The following is a 14,250-nucleotide window of genomic DNA, read 5'->3' as shown; positions in this document are numbered from 1 at the left end:
GACCTTTAAGCCAACTTTTTCACTCTCCTCTTTCACTTTCATCAAGAGGCTTTTTAGATCCTCTTCACTTTCTGCCATAAGGGTGGTGTCATCTGCATATCTCAGGTTATTGGTATTTCTCCCAGCAATCTTTTTTTTTTTTTTTTTAAACTTTACAATATTGTATTAGTTTTGCCAGATATCGAAATGAATCCGCCACAGGTATACCCGCGTTCCCAAAAATATGGAACGCTTCACGAATTTGCGTGTCATCCTTGCACAGGGGCCATGCTAATCTTCTCTATATCGTTCCAATTTTAGTATATGTGCTGCCGAAGCGAGCACATCTCCCGGCAATCTTGATTCCAGCTTGTACTTCTTCCAGCCCAGCATTTCTCATGATGTACTCTGCATATAAGTTAAATAAGCAGGGTGACAATATACAGCCTTGATGTACTCCTTTTCCTATTTGGAACAAGTCTGTTGTTCCATGTCCAGTTCTAACTGTTGCTTCCTGATCTGCATATAGGTTTCTCAAGAGGCAGGTCAGCTGGTCTGGTATACCCATCTCTTTCAAAATTTTCCACAGTTTATTGTGATCCACACAGTCAAAGGCTTTGGCATAGTCAATAAAGCAGAAGTAGATGTTTTTCTGGAACTCTCTTGGTTTTTCCATGATACAGTGGATGTTGACAATTTGAGCTCTGGTTCCTCTGCCTTTTCTAAAACCAGCTTGAACATCTGGAAGTTCACGGTTAACGTATTGCTGAAGCTTGACTTGGAGAATTTTCAACATTACTTTACTAGTGTGTGAGATGAGTGCAATTGTGCAGTAGTTTGAGCATTCTTTGGCATTATCTTTCTTTGGGATTAGAATGAAAACTGACCTTTTCCAGTCCTGTGGCCACTGCTGAGTTTTCCAAATTTGCTGGCATATTAAGTGCAGCACTTTCACAGCATCATCTTTCAGAATTTGAAATAGCTCTACTGGAATTCCGTCACCTCCACTAGCTTTGTTCGTAGTGATACTTTCTAAGGCCCACTTGACTTCACATTCCAGGATGTCTGGCTCTAGGTCAGTGATCACACCATCACTATTATTTGGGTCGTGAAGATCTTTTTTGTACAGTTCTTTTGTATATTCTTGCCACCTCTTCTTAATATCTTCTCCATCCATTAGGTCCATACCATTTCTGTCCTTTATCAAGCCCATCTTTGCATGAAATGTTCTCTTGGTATCTCTAATTTTCTTGACGAGATCTCTAGTCTTTCCCATTCTGTTGTTTTTCTCTAATTCTTTGCAGTGATCTCTGAGGAAGGCTTTCTTATCTCTCCTTGCTATTCTTTTGAATTCTGCATTCAAATGGGAATGTCTTTCCTTTTGTCCTTTGCTTTTCGCTTCTCTTCTTTTCACAGATGTTTATAAGCCCTCCTCAGACAGCCATTTTGGTTTTTTGCATTTCTTTTCCATGAGGATGGTCTTGATCCCTGTCTCCTCTACAATGTCATGAACATCCGTCCATAGTTCATCAGGCACTCTATCAGATCTAGTCCCTTAAATCTATTTCTCACTTCCACTGTATAATCATAAGGGATTTAATTTAGGTCATACCTGAATAGTCTAGTGGTTTTCCCTATTTTCTTCAGTTTAAGTCTGAATTTGGCAATAAGGAGTTCATGATCTGAGCCACAGTCAGCTTCTGGTCTTGTTTTTGCTGACTGTATAGAGCTTCTCCATCTTTGGCTGCAAAGAATATAATCAATCTGATTTCGGTGTTGACCATCTGGTGATGTCCATGTATAGAGTCTTCTCTTGTGTTGTTGGAAGAGGGTGTTTGCAATGACCAGTGTGTTCTCTTGGCAAAACTCTATTAGCCTTTGCCCTGCTTCATTCGATACTCTAGTGCCAAATTTGCCTGTTAAGGCAATGGCACCCCACTCTAGTACTCTTGCCTGGCAAATCCCATGAATGGAGGAGCCTGGTAGGCTGCAGTCCATGGGGTCACTAAGAGTTGGGCATGACTGAGCAACTTCACTTTCACTTTTCACTGTCATGCATTGGAGAAGGAAATGGCAACCCGGTCCAGTGTTCTTGCCTGGAGACTCCCAGGGTCTGTGGAGCCTGGTGGGCTGCCGTCTACGGGGTCGCACAGATTCGGACCGACTGAAGAGACTTAGCAGCAGCCAGGCATTTCTTGACTTCCTACTTTTGCATTACAGTCCCCTATAATGAAAAGGACATCTTTTTTTGGTGTTAGTTCTAAAAGGTCTTGTAGTTCTTCAAAGAACCATTCAACTTCAGCTTCTTCAGCATTACTCTGGTTGGGGCATAGGCTTGGATTACCATGATATTGAATGGTTTACCTTGGAAATGAACAGAGATCATCCTGTCATTTTTAAGATTGCATCCAAGTACAAAGCTGGTTCTTTGAAAAGATAAATAAGATTGATAAAACTTTACCCAATTTCATCAAGAAAAAAAGGGAGAGGACTCAAATCAGTAAAATTAGAAATGAAAAAGGAGAAGTTACAACTGACTCCACAGAAATATCAAGAATCATGAGACTACTATGAGCAACTCTATGTCAATAAAATGGACAACCTGGAAGAAATGGACAAATTCTTCAAAATATACAGTCTCTGTAGACTGAACCCGAAGAAATAGAAAATATGAATGGACCAATCACAAGCAGTGAAACTGAAACTATGATTAAAAACATCCCAACCAACTAAAGTCCAGGACCTGATGGCTTCAGAGGCGAATTTTATCAAGTATTTAGAGAAGAGTTAACACCTGCCCATCTGAAACTGTTCCGCAGAGGAAGAAAAACGTCCAAACTCATTTTATGAGGCCATCATCACTCTGGTATTAAAACTAGACAAAGATACCACGAAAAAGATAATTACAGGCCAATAACACTGATGAACATAGAAGTAAAAATCCCCAACAAAATATTAGCAATCTGTATCCAACAACACATTAAAAAGATCATAACCATGATCAAGTGGAATTCATCCCAGGGAATGTAAGGATTTTTCAACATCTGAAAATAAATCAGTATGGTACAGTATATCAATAAATTGAAGAATAAAAATCATATGATCATCTCAATAGATTCAGAAAAGGCTTTTGACAAATTTCAGCACCCATTTGTGATAAAAACTCTCCAGAAAGTGGGCACAGAGGTTACATAACTCAGCATAGTAAAGGCCATATATGACGAACATACAGCTAGTATTACACTCAATGGTGAAAAGTTGAAAGCATTCCCTCTAAAATCAGGAACAAAGCAAGGATATCCATCCTCACCACTTTTATTCAACATAGTTTTGGAAGTCCTAGCCTCAACAATCAGAGAAGAAAGAGAAGTAAAAGGAATCTAAATTGGAAAAGAATTTATACTGTCACAGTTTGTAGATGTCATGATACTATACATAGATGCTACCAGAAAACTACTAGAACTTATCAATGAATTTGGTAAAGTTGCAGGTTACAAAATTAATGCAAGGAAGAAATACATTGCAATTCTGTACACTAACAATGAAAGAGCAGAAAGAGAAATTCAAGAAGCAATTCCATTTATCATTGCATCAAAAAGAATAAAATACCTAAAAATAAACCTGGCATCTGGTCCCATCACTTCATGGCAGATAGATGGGGAAACAGTGGAAACAGTATCAGACTTTATTTTTGTGGGCTCCAAAATCACTGCAGATGGTGATTGCAGCCATGAAATTAAAAGATGTTTACTCCTTGGAAGGAAAGTTATGACCAACCTAAATGGCATATTGAAAAGCAGAGACATTACTTTGCCAACAAAGGTCCGTCTAGTCAAAGCTATGGTTTTTCCAGTGGCTTAGCAGGAGCAGCAGCAGCAGCATGCATAGATGTGAGAGTTGGACTGTGAAGAAAGCTGAGCACCAAAGAATTGATGCTTTTGAACTGTGGAGTTGGAGAAGACTCTTCAGAGTCCCTTGGACTGCAAGGAGATCCAACCAGTCCAACCTAAAGGAGATTAGTCCTGGGTGTCCATTGGAAGGACTGATGCTGAAGCTGAAACTCCAATACTTTGGCCACCTCATGTGAAGTGTTGACCCATAGGAAAAAACCCTGATGCTGGGAGGGATTGTGGACAGGAGGAGAAGGGGATGACAGAGGATGAGATGACTGGATGGCAGCACCAGCTCAATGGACATGGGCTTGAATGAACTCCGGGAGTTGGTTATGGACAAGGAGGCCTGGCATGATGTGATTCATGGGGTCTCAAAGAGTTGGACATGACTCAGAGATTGAATTGAACTGAACGGAAGAAGACAAAAGACCTGTACTCCAAAAACTATGATGCTGATGAAAGAAATCATAGAAGACATAAAAGATGAAAAGATGTATACCATGTTCATGGATTGGAAGAATTAATATTGTTAAAACAAATATACTACCCAAGGCAATCTATAGATTCTATGCAATCTCTATCAAATTACTGGGCTTCCTAGGTGGTACTAGTGGTAAATAACCCACCTGCCAATGCATAAGATGTAAGATACATGGGTTCAATCCCTCGTTCAGGAAGATTACCTAAAGGAGGCCATGACAACCTACTCCAGTATTCTTGCCTGGAGAGGCCCCATGGACAGAAGAGCCTGGTGGGTTCATAGGCTTGCAAAGAGTCAGGTATGATTGAAGCAACTTAGCATGTAACAAATTACCAATGGCATTTTTCACAGAACTAGAAAAATAAAACCCTGAAAATTTGTATGGAGACACAAAAGACTCTGAATAGTCAAAGCAATCTTGAAAGAAAAATGCACCTGAACGAATCAGGTGCCCTGACTTCAAATTATACTACAAAGCTGCTGCTGCTGCTGCTAAGTCACTTCAGTCATGTCTGACTCTGTGCGACCCCAGAGATGGCAGCCCACCAGGGTCCCCTGTCCCTGGGATTCTCCAGGCAATAACACTGGAATGGGTTGCCATTTCCTTCTGTAATGCATGAAAGTGAAAAGTGAAAGTGAAGTCACTCAGTCGTGTCTGACCCTCAGCGACCCCATGGACTGCAGCCTTCCAGGCTCCTCTGTCCATGGGATTTTTTCCGGCAAGAGTACTGGAGTGGGGTGACATTGCCTTCTCCATACTACAAAGCTGCAATCATCAAAATAGTATGTCCTGGCACAAAAATAAGAATATAGATCAATGAACAGGATTGAAAACCCAGATATAACCTCATGTACCTAGAGTCAATTAATCTATGACAAAGGAGACAAGACTGCACAATGTTGGAAAGACAGTCTCTTCAAAAACTGGGGCTGGAAAAACTCGACAGCCACATGTAAAAAAATGACATTAGGTAATTTCTTAATTTCACGCACAAAAGTAAGCTAAAAATGGATTAAAGACCTAAATGATAGACTGGACACTATAAAACTCTTAGAGGAAAACATAGGCAGAACACTCTCCAATATGAATCACAGCAACATCGTTTTCAATCCATCTTCCAGCATAATGGAAATAAAAGCAAAAATAAACAAATGGAACTTGCTTAAAATTAAAACATACACACATACACAAAAAAGGGAGGAGGGTTCAGGATGGGGAACACGTGTATACCTGTGGTGGATTCATTTCGATATTTGGCAAAACTAAACAGTATTGTAAAGTTTAAAAATAAAATTAAATTAAAAAAATAAATAAAAATAAAGCCAAAAAAAAAAAGAAAAGAAATCAATAAACAAAACAAAAAGACAACCACAGATTGGGAGAAAATACTTGCAAGTGATGTGACTGATAAGGGGTTAGTCTCCAAAATTTGCAAGCAGCTTATGACACTTATTAGCATCAAAACAAATAACCCACTCAAAAAATGGGCAGAAGGCCTGAATAGACATTTTTCTAAAGAGGACATACAGATGGTCAAAACACACATGAAAAGATGTTCAACACTGTTAGTTATTCAGTTCAGTTCAGTTCAGTCGCTTAGTCATGCCACTCTTTGCAACCCCATGAATCGCAGCACACCAGGCCTCCCTGTCCATCACCAACTCCCAGAGTTCACTCAGACTCACGTCCATTGAGTCAGTGATGCCATCCAGTCATCTCGTCCTCTGTCGCCCACTTCTCCTCCTGCCCCTAATCCCTCTCAGCATCAGAGTCTTTTCCAATGAGTCAACTCTTCTCATGAGGTGGCCAAAGTACTGGAGTTTCAGCTTTAACATCATTCCCTCCAAAGAAATCCCAGGGCTGATATCCTTCAGAATGGACTGGTTGGATGTCCCTGCAGTCCAAGGGACTCTCAAGAGTCTTCTCCAACACCACAGTTCAAAAGCATCAATTCTTCAGTGTTCAGCTTTCTTCACAGTCCAACTCTCACATCCATACATGACCACAGGAAAAACCATAGCCCTGATTAGACGAAACTTTGTTGGGAAAGTAATGTCTCTGCTTTTGAATATGCTATCTAGGTTGATCATAACTTTCCTTCCAAGGAGTAAGCATCTTTTAATTTCATGGCTGCAGTCACCATCTGCAGTGATTTTGGAGCCCAGAAAAATAAAGTCTGACGCTGTTTCCACTGTTTCCCCGTCTATTTCCCATGAAGTGATGGGACTGGATGCCATGATCTTCGTTTTCTGAATGTTGAGCTTTAAGCCAACTTTTTCACTCTCCTCTTTCACTTTCATCAAGAGGCTTTTTAGATCCTCTTCACTTTCTGCCATAAGGGTGGTGTCATCTGCATATCTGAGGTTATTGATATTTCTCCTGGCAATCTTGATTCCAGCTTGTGTTTCTTCCAGTCCAGCGTTTCTCATGATGTACTCTACATATAAGTTAAATAAGCAGGGTGACAATATACAGCCTTGATGTACTACTTTTCCTATATGGAACCAGTCTGTTGTTCCATGTCCAGTTCTAACTGTTGCTTCCTGACCTGCATACAGATTTCTCAAGAGGCAGGTCAGATGGTCTGGTATTCCCACGTCTTTCAGAATTTTCCACAGTTTATTTTGATCCACACAGTCAATAAAGCAGAAATAGATGTTCTTCTGGAACTCTCTTGCTTTTTCCATGATCCAGCAGATGTTGGCAATTTGATCTCTGGTTCCTCTGCCTTTTCTAAAACCAGCTTGAACATCAGGAAGTTCACAGTTCACATATTCCTGAAGCCTGACTTGGAGAATTTTGAGCATTACTTTACTAGCATGTGAGATGAGTGCAATTGTGCGGTAGTTTGAGCATTCTTTGGCATTGCCTTTCTTTGGAATTGGAATGAAAACTGACCTTTTCCATTCCTGTGGCCACTGCTGAGTTTTCCAAATTTGCTGGCATATTGAGTGCAGCACTTTCACAGCATCATCTTTCAGGATTTTAAATAGCTCAATTGGAATCTGCTAGTTATTAGAGAAATGCAAATCAAAACTACAATGAGATATCACCTCATACAGAATGGCTAGCATCAAAAAATCCACAAACAACAAAAGCTGGAGAGAAGGGAACCCTCCTGCACTGTTGGTGGGAATGTACATTGGTACATCCACTATGGAGAGCAGTATGGAGGTTCCTTACAAAAACTAAAAATAGAGCTATCATATGAGCCTGCAAGCCCACTCCTGGGTATATATATAGAGATAAACATGGCCTGAAAATATATATGGACCCCAATATATAGGAGGCGCATATATATGCACCCCAAGTCTTTTTCCCAGTTCATTGCAGCACTGTTTACAATAACCAAGACAACTATAGGAACAACCTAAATGTCCATTGACAGAGGAATGGATAAAGAAGATATGGTACATGTATATAATACAATATTAATCAACCATCAAAAAGAATGAAATAAGGCCATGGATCCATGTTGCAGCAACATGAATGGACCTAGAAAATGTCATACTGAGTGAAGTAAGTCAGACAGAGAAGGAAAAATATCATATGACATACCTTACTTGTGGAATCTAAAATGAAATGGTACAAATGAACTTGCTTTCAAAACAGAAAGAAACTCACATTCTTAGAAAATGAAATGATGGTTGCTGGGGAAAAGGGATAGTTAAGGCGTTTTGGAAAGTCATGCACACACTGCTATATTTAAAACGGATAACCAACAAATACCTATCATATATCACATAGAACTCTGCTCAATGTTACATGCCAGCCTGAATGGGAGGGGGATTTGGGGGAAAAATGGATACGTGTATATGTGTGGCTGAGTTCCTTAACTGTTCACCTGATATTATCACAATATTGTTAATTGATTGCACCCCACACAAAATGTTTTTGGTGTTAAAAAAATTATATTAAAAAAAATTCTGAGGATCTAGTGTACAGCCCAATGAGTATTGTTAATAGCATGGCCTTGTATAATGAAAATTGCTGGGAGTAGGTGTTAAGCATTCTCACACCAGAAAAAAAAAAAAAAAAGAGTTAGGTATGTAACTATGTAAGTGATAAATGTGCAGATTATGTTGATCATGGTTAATTACTCTACCATGTATGCATATGTTAATTCATTACATTATAAAATTTAAATAAATACAACTATATGTATTAATTATTCTTCAATAAAGTTAAGAATAAAAACAAACTAAAGGAAACCAAGAAATTGCCAAAACTTAAAGGAATGTTTCTTTTTCTAGAGCACTCTATATCTAAAAAGATAAAGAGCAGGAAAAGAATTTCTTAAAATGAGTTTGGAATCATTAATACTTTAATGTAGAATTCTATTTTGAAATATAGATGTTTAAGACTTTTGCCCAATGACTTTTGCTTTTCTAATTTTTCAAGATTAGTAGCACAAAATAATGGTAAAATATAAAGTGCACTTAACTATTATAAGTAACACATTCTGAATTCCAGTCCCACAAGCCAATTAATTTCAAGAGCTTTGTCTAATATCTTTGACCAAGTTTTCTCTCAGTGATACTCATGATTTCTATGCCATATGACATTCCTCTGACTCTGCATTTCTGATAAGCTACTAGTCTGCTGTCAGGCTGCTGGCTCATGGCCCAGGCCTTAGGATCAAGACCTTTGAAGTGTCTGTCCTCACATACCATCATCATATCCTCTGGGGGCTTTGTGACTCCCATGTTCGTTAACTTTCTTTTCTGTATATTGTAAAGATCTATACCTTGGCGTTCCAAATTTGGCTACAAAATATTTAATTTTTCTAAAAGCATAATAAAGAAGCCCAATTATATCTGTTTCAAGCTCAATGCCTGTCTAGTCAGATGTAGACAAGTACTAAATACGTAAAATTGATTTTACCTTGCATTTTGAAAACTTCCCAATGTTAACTGTTATGGACTGAACGTTTGTGTCCTCCAAAATACATAAATAAAGGCTCTAGCTCCAAATGTGATTTTATTTGGAGATACGGCCTTTGGGAAGAAATATTGGATAAATGAGGTCATAAGGACCTTGATCCAACAGCATAAGTGTCCTTTTAGGAAAAGGAAAAGCACCAAAGCTCTCTCTCTCTGCTCTCTAGCCCCAAGGATAGACCCAGAGGGCACACAGGAAATGGCTGCTGTCCTATAAGCCAGGAAGACAGCCCTTACTAGTACCTCAGCATGCTGCATCCTGACCTATGACTTCCTGTCTCCAGAACTATGAGAGCATAAATTTCTCTTGGTCTGTGATATTTCTCATGGCAGCACGAGCAGAATAAGGCAGAGACTCCCTTGGTGATCCCCCTAAAGCTACTCTTCTAATGTCCTTTTTACCCTACTAAAACCTTCTGTAAATAAATTGTGTATAGGTGGGTGGAGGTATAAATTATGAGTTTGAGATTAGCATATGCACATAACTATATATAAAATAGAAAACCAACAAAGACCCATAATATAAGGGAACTAAACTGAATATTTTGTAAAAGCCTATAAGTGAAGAGAGGGCTTCCCTGGTGGCTCAGTGGTAAAGAGCCCACCTGCCAGTACAGGGGATGTGGTTTTGATCACTAGATTGGGTTTAATCCTCTGGAGAAGGAAATGGCAATCTTCTCCGATATTCTTGCCTGGGAAATCCCATGGACAAAGGAGCCTGGTAGGTTGCAATCCATGGGGTCACAGAGTCAAACATGTCTCAGCAACTATACAACAACAAATAAGGAAAGAGCCCTGAAGACAAAGCATATATATAACTGGATCACAGTACTTCTGAACTAAAAAGATTGTGCAAATTAACAATACATCAATTTAAAAAAAGAAAAAATATATAAAACTAAAACGTCTGAATAAAACATTGACTTTGCTTAATTAAAAAATAGACTATCCATGGCTTTGAGTGAATGTAAACAAATTTATTACCTTTTTCATGGATATCTCCTTAGGCTTTTATTCTTTTTTCTTTAATTGTGGATTAGAATGTTCTCTTTTGGTAGGTAGATTGCATTTTTGCAAATATGTAATATTATTCACCTATAGTTATCAAATTCTTTTTATCTTCAAGACATTGTGGCTGCAAAATCTCAGATATCTCATTTAATCCTTCAACAACTATTTGAGGCAGACATTATTATTATCTCTGCTAGAGAAGAATAAACTCATGTTTAGGGATTTAAATTATATACTAAATCTACTTAGTTAACAAATAAACAGAGATATACCTAGAAATACCTAGAGTCATATGTTCTACTTGGGAAGCAGGTCTCTGGAGAAGTTCTTGCAGCTTTGACACAACTTGGAGAAATGTCAGTCTTATTCTAAACACAACAACTCTATTCCACAAGGAAGTGAATAATTTATCTGTCTAGAAATGCATCCTTCTGCCCAAGCTTACTCCTAGAAAAGACCAAAGCCATTTGCTAAAAAGAAGGAGAGAATAGGCAGAAAATGCAAATTTAATAGAGTTGATATTAGAGGGACATATTACTGATCTATTAACTTATTTGTATTTACTATTATTATACTTAGTGTACTTCCCTGGTGGCTCAGACAGTAAAGCGTCTGTCTACAATGCGGGAGACCCAGGTTCAAGCCCTGGGTTAGGAAGATCCCTGGAGAAGGAAATGGCAATCCACTCCAGTAGTATTGCCTGGAAAATCCCATGGACAGAGGAGACTGGTAGGCTATAGTCTATGGGATCGCCAAGAGTCGGACACAACTGAGCAACTTCTCTTCCCCTTTCCCTTTCCCTTTATTATTATACTTGTTAAATATTTATTATAAGGTTATTTATGTATAAGATGACTATAATTTACTGCCTAAAATAGAATCCTTTTGAGAAAGAAATGATACTAAAAATAAAATCATAAAATTTTATATTTATTTATTGAGTAATGAATAGTTTTATTATATGGCTGAATTTGTAAAATGCTTTTTATAATACCATAAAAGTAGCATATCTCTCTGTATGTTTCAGCAAAAGTGAAAAATTATGTCTATATATTTGTTAGCTGAACATTCAAAGTAACATATGCAGAATATTTATTTCTGGTATACTTTACCATCACATATTTTAGTTTCTTAGCCATATTTCTCTAATATTATGTTACTTATATTTTGAAGTATATATACTTTCTCTATATTTATGCTGAAAGCTCAGCTTTTCTTTTTTTTTTTCGCTTCACTTTTATTTTTTATGTATTTTTTTAAAATTTTACAATATTGTATTGGTTTTGCCATACATCAACATGCATCCACCCACGGGTGTACACCTGTTCCCCATCCTGAACCCCTCTCCCACTTCCCTCCCCATACCATCCATTGGGTCATCCCAGTGCATCAGCCTCAAGCTTCCTGTATCCTGCATCAAACTTGAATTGGCGATTCGTTCTTATATGATATTATAATATGTTTTAATGCCATTCTCCCAAATCATACCCCCCCACCCACAAAGTCCAAAAGACTGTTCTGTACATCTGTGTCTCTTTTGCTGTCTCGCATACAGGGTTGTCATTACCATCTTTCTAAATACCATATATATGTGTTAGTATACTGTATTGGTGTTTTTCTTTCTGGCTTACTTCACTCTGTATAATAGGCTCCAGTTTCATCCACCTCGTTAGAACTGATTCAAATGCATTCTTTTTAATGGCTGAGTATACTCCATTGTGTATACGTACCACAGCTTTCTTATCCATTCATCTGCTGATGGACATCTAGGTTGCTTCCATGTCCTGGCTATTATAAACAGTGCTGCAATGAACATTGGGGTACACATGTCTCTTTCAATTCTGGTTTCCTCAGTGTGTATGCCCAGCAGTGGGATTGCTGGGTCAAATGGCAGTTCTATTTTCATTCTATTTTTTTTTTTAAGGAATCTCCACACTGTTCTCCACAGTGGCTGCACTAGTTTGCCTTCCCACCAACAGTATAAGAGGGTTCCCTTTTCTCCACACCCTCTCCAGCATTTATTGCATGTAGACTTTTTGATCACAGCCATTCTGACTGGCATGAAATGGTACCTCATTGTGGTTTTGATTTGCATGTCTCTGATAATGAGTGATGTTGAGCATCTTTTCATGTGTTTGTTAGCCATCTGTATGTCTTCTTTGGAGAAATGTCTGTTTAGTTCTTTGGCCCATTTTTTGATTGGGTCATTTATTTTTCTGGAATTGACCTGCAGGAGTTGCTTGCATATTTTTGAGATTAGTTGTTTGTCAGTTGCTTCTCTTGCTATTATTTTCTCTCATTCTGAAGGCTGTCTTTTCACCTTGCTTATGGTTTCTTTTGTTGTGCAGAAGCTTTTAATTTTAATTAGATCCCATTTGTTTATTTTTGCTTTTATTTCCAATATTTTGGCAGGGGGGTCATAGAGGATCCTGCTGTGATGTATGTCAGAGACTGTTTTGCCTATGTTCTCCTCTAAGAGTTTTATAGTTTCTGGTCTTATGTTTAGATCTTTAATACATTTTGAGTTTATTTCTGTGTATGGTGTTAGAAAGTGTTCTAGTTTCATTCTTTTACAAGAGGTTGACCAGTTTTCCCAGCACCACTTGTTAAAGACATTGTCTGTATATTCTTGCCTCCTTTGTCAAAGATAAGGTGTCCATAGGTGTGTGGGTTTATCTCTGGGCTTTCTATTTTGTTCCATTGATCTATATTTCTGTCTTTGTGCCCGTACCATACTGTCTTGATGACTGTGGCTTTGTAGTAGAGCCTGAAGTGAGGCAGGTTGATTCCTCCAGTTCCATTCTTCTTTCTCAAGATTGCTTTGGCTATTCGAGGTATTTTGTATTTCCATACAAATTGTGAAATTATTTGTTGTAGCTCTGTGAAAAATACCATTGGTAGCTTGATAGGGATTGCATTGAATCTATAGATTGCTTTGGGTAGTATACTCATTTTCATTATATTGATTCTTCTGATTCATGAACATGGTATATTTCTCCATCCATTAGTGTCCTCTTTGATTTCTTTCATCAGTGTTTTATAGTTTTCTATATATAGGTCTTTAGTTTCTTTAGGTAGATATATTCCTAAGTATTTTATTCTTTTTGTTGCAATGGTGAATGGAATTGTTTCCTTAATTTCTCTTTCTATTTTCTCATTATTAGTGTATAGGAATGCAAGGGATTTCGTTGTGCTGATTTTATATCCTACAACTTTACTATATTCATTGATGAGCTCTAGTAATTTTCTGGTGGAATCTTTAGGGTTTTCTATGTAGAGGATCATGTCATCTGCAAAGAGTGAGAGTTTTACTTCTTCTTTTCCAATTTGGATTCCTTTTATTTCTTTTTTTGCTCTGATTACTGTGGTCAAAACTTCCAAAACTATGTTGAATAGTAGTGGTGAGAGTGCGCACCCATGTCTTGTTCCTGACTTTAGGGGAAATGTTTTCAATTTTTCACCATTGAGGATAATGTTTGCTGTGGGTCTGTCATATATAGCTTTTATTATGTTGAGGTATGTTCCTTCTATTTCTGCTTTCTGCAGGGTTTTATCATGAATGGATGTTGAATTTTATCAAAGGCTTTCTCTGCATCTATTGAGATAATCATATGGTTTTTATTTTTCAATTTGTTAATGTGGTGTATTACATTGATTGATTTGTGGATATTGAAGAATCCTTGCATCCCTGGGATAAAGCCCACTTGGTCATGGTGTATGGTCTTTTTAATGTGTTGTTGGATTCTGTTTGCTAGAATTTTGTTAAGGATTTTTGCATCTATGTTCATCAGTAATATTGGCCTGTAGTTTTCTTTTTTTGTGGCATGTTTGTCAGGTTTTGGTACTAGGGTGATGGTGGCCTCATAGAATGAGTTTGGAAGTTTACCTTCCTCTGCAATTTTATGGAAGAGTTTGAGTAGGATAGGTGTCAGCTCTTCTCTAAAT

The 14,250-nt window shown here is 37.9% G+C and overlaps 1 non-coding gene across 1 annotated transcript; it reads right to left on the bottom strand.

Moving 5' to 3' along the window:
• Positions 1 to 217: 217 nt before the first annotated feature.
• Positions 218 to 324, bottom strand: LOC147374735 (U6 spliceosomal RNA). Its single transcript, XR_015163328.1, has one exon. It is a non-coding gene; the product is annotated as a U6 spliceosomal RNA (small nuclear RNA).
• Positions 325 to 14,250: the final 13,926 nt, after the last annotated feature.

Source organism: Bos grunniens, chromosome 4, assembly GCF_055505025.1.
Source record: "Bos grunniens cultivar Pamir isolate PY7600 chromosome 4, Bosgru_T2T1.0, whole genome shotgun sequence".
Classification (NCBI taxonomy): Eukaryota; Metazoa; Chordata; class Mammalia; order Artiodactyla; family Bovidae; genus Bos; species Bos grunniens.
Note: the sequence above shows the minus strand (reverse complement) of the source record. Positions and strands in the feature narration are given on the sequence as shown.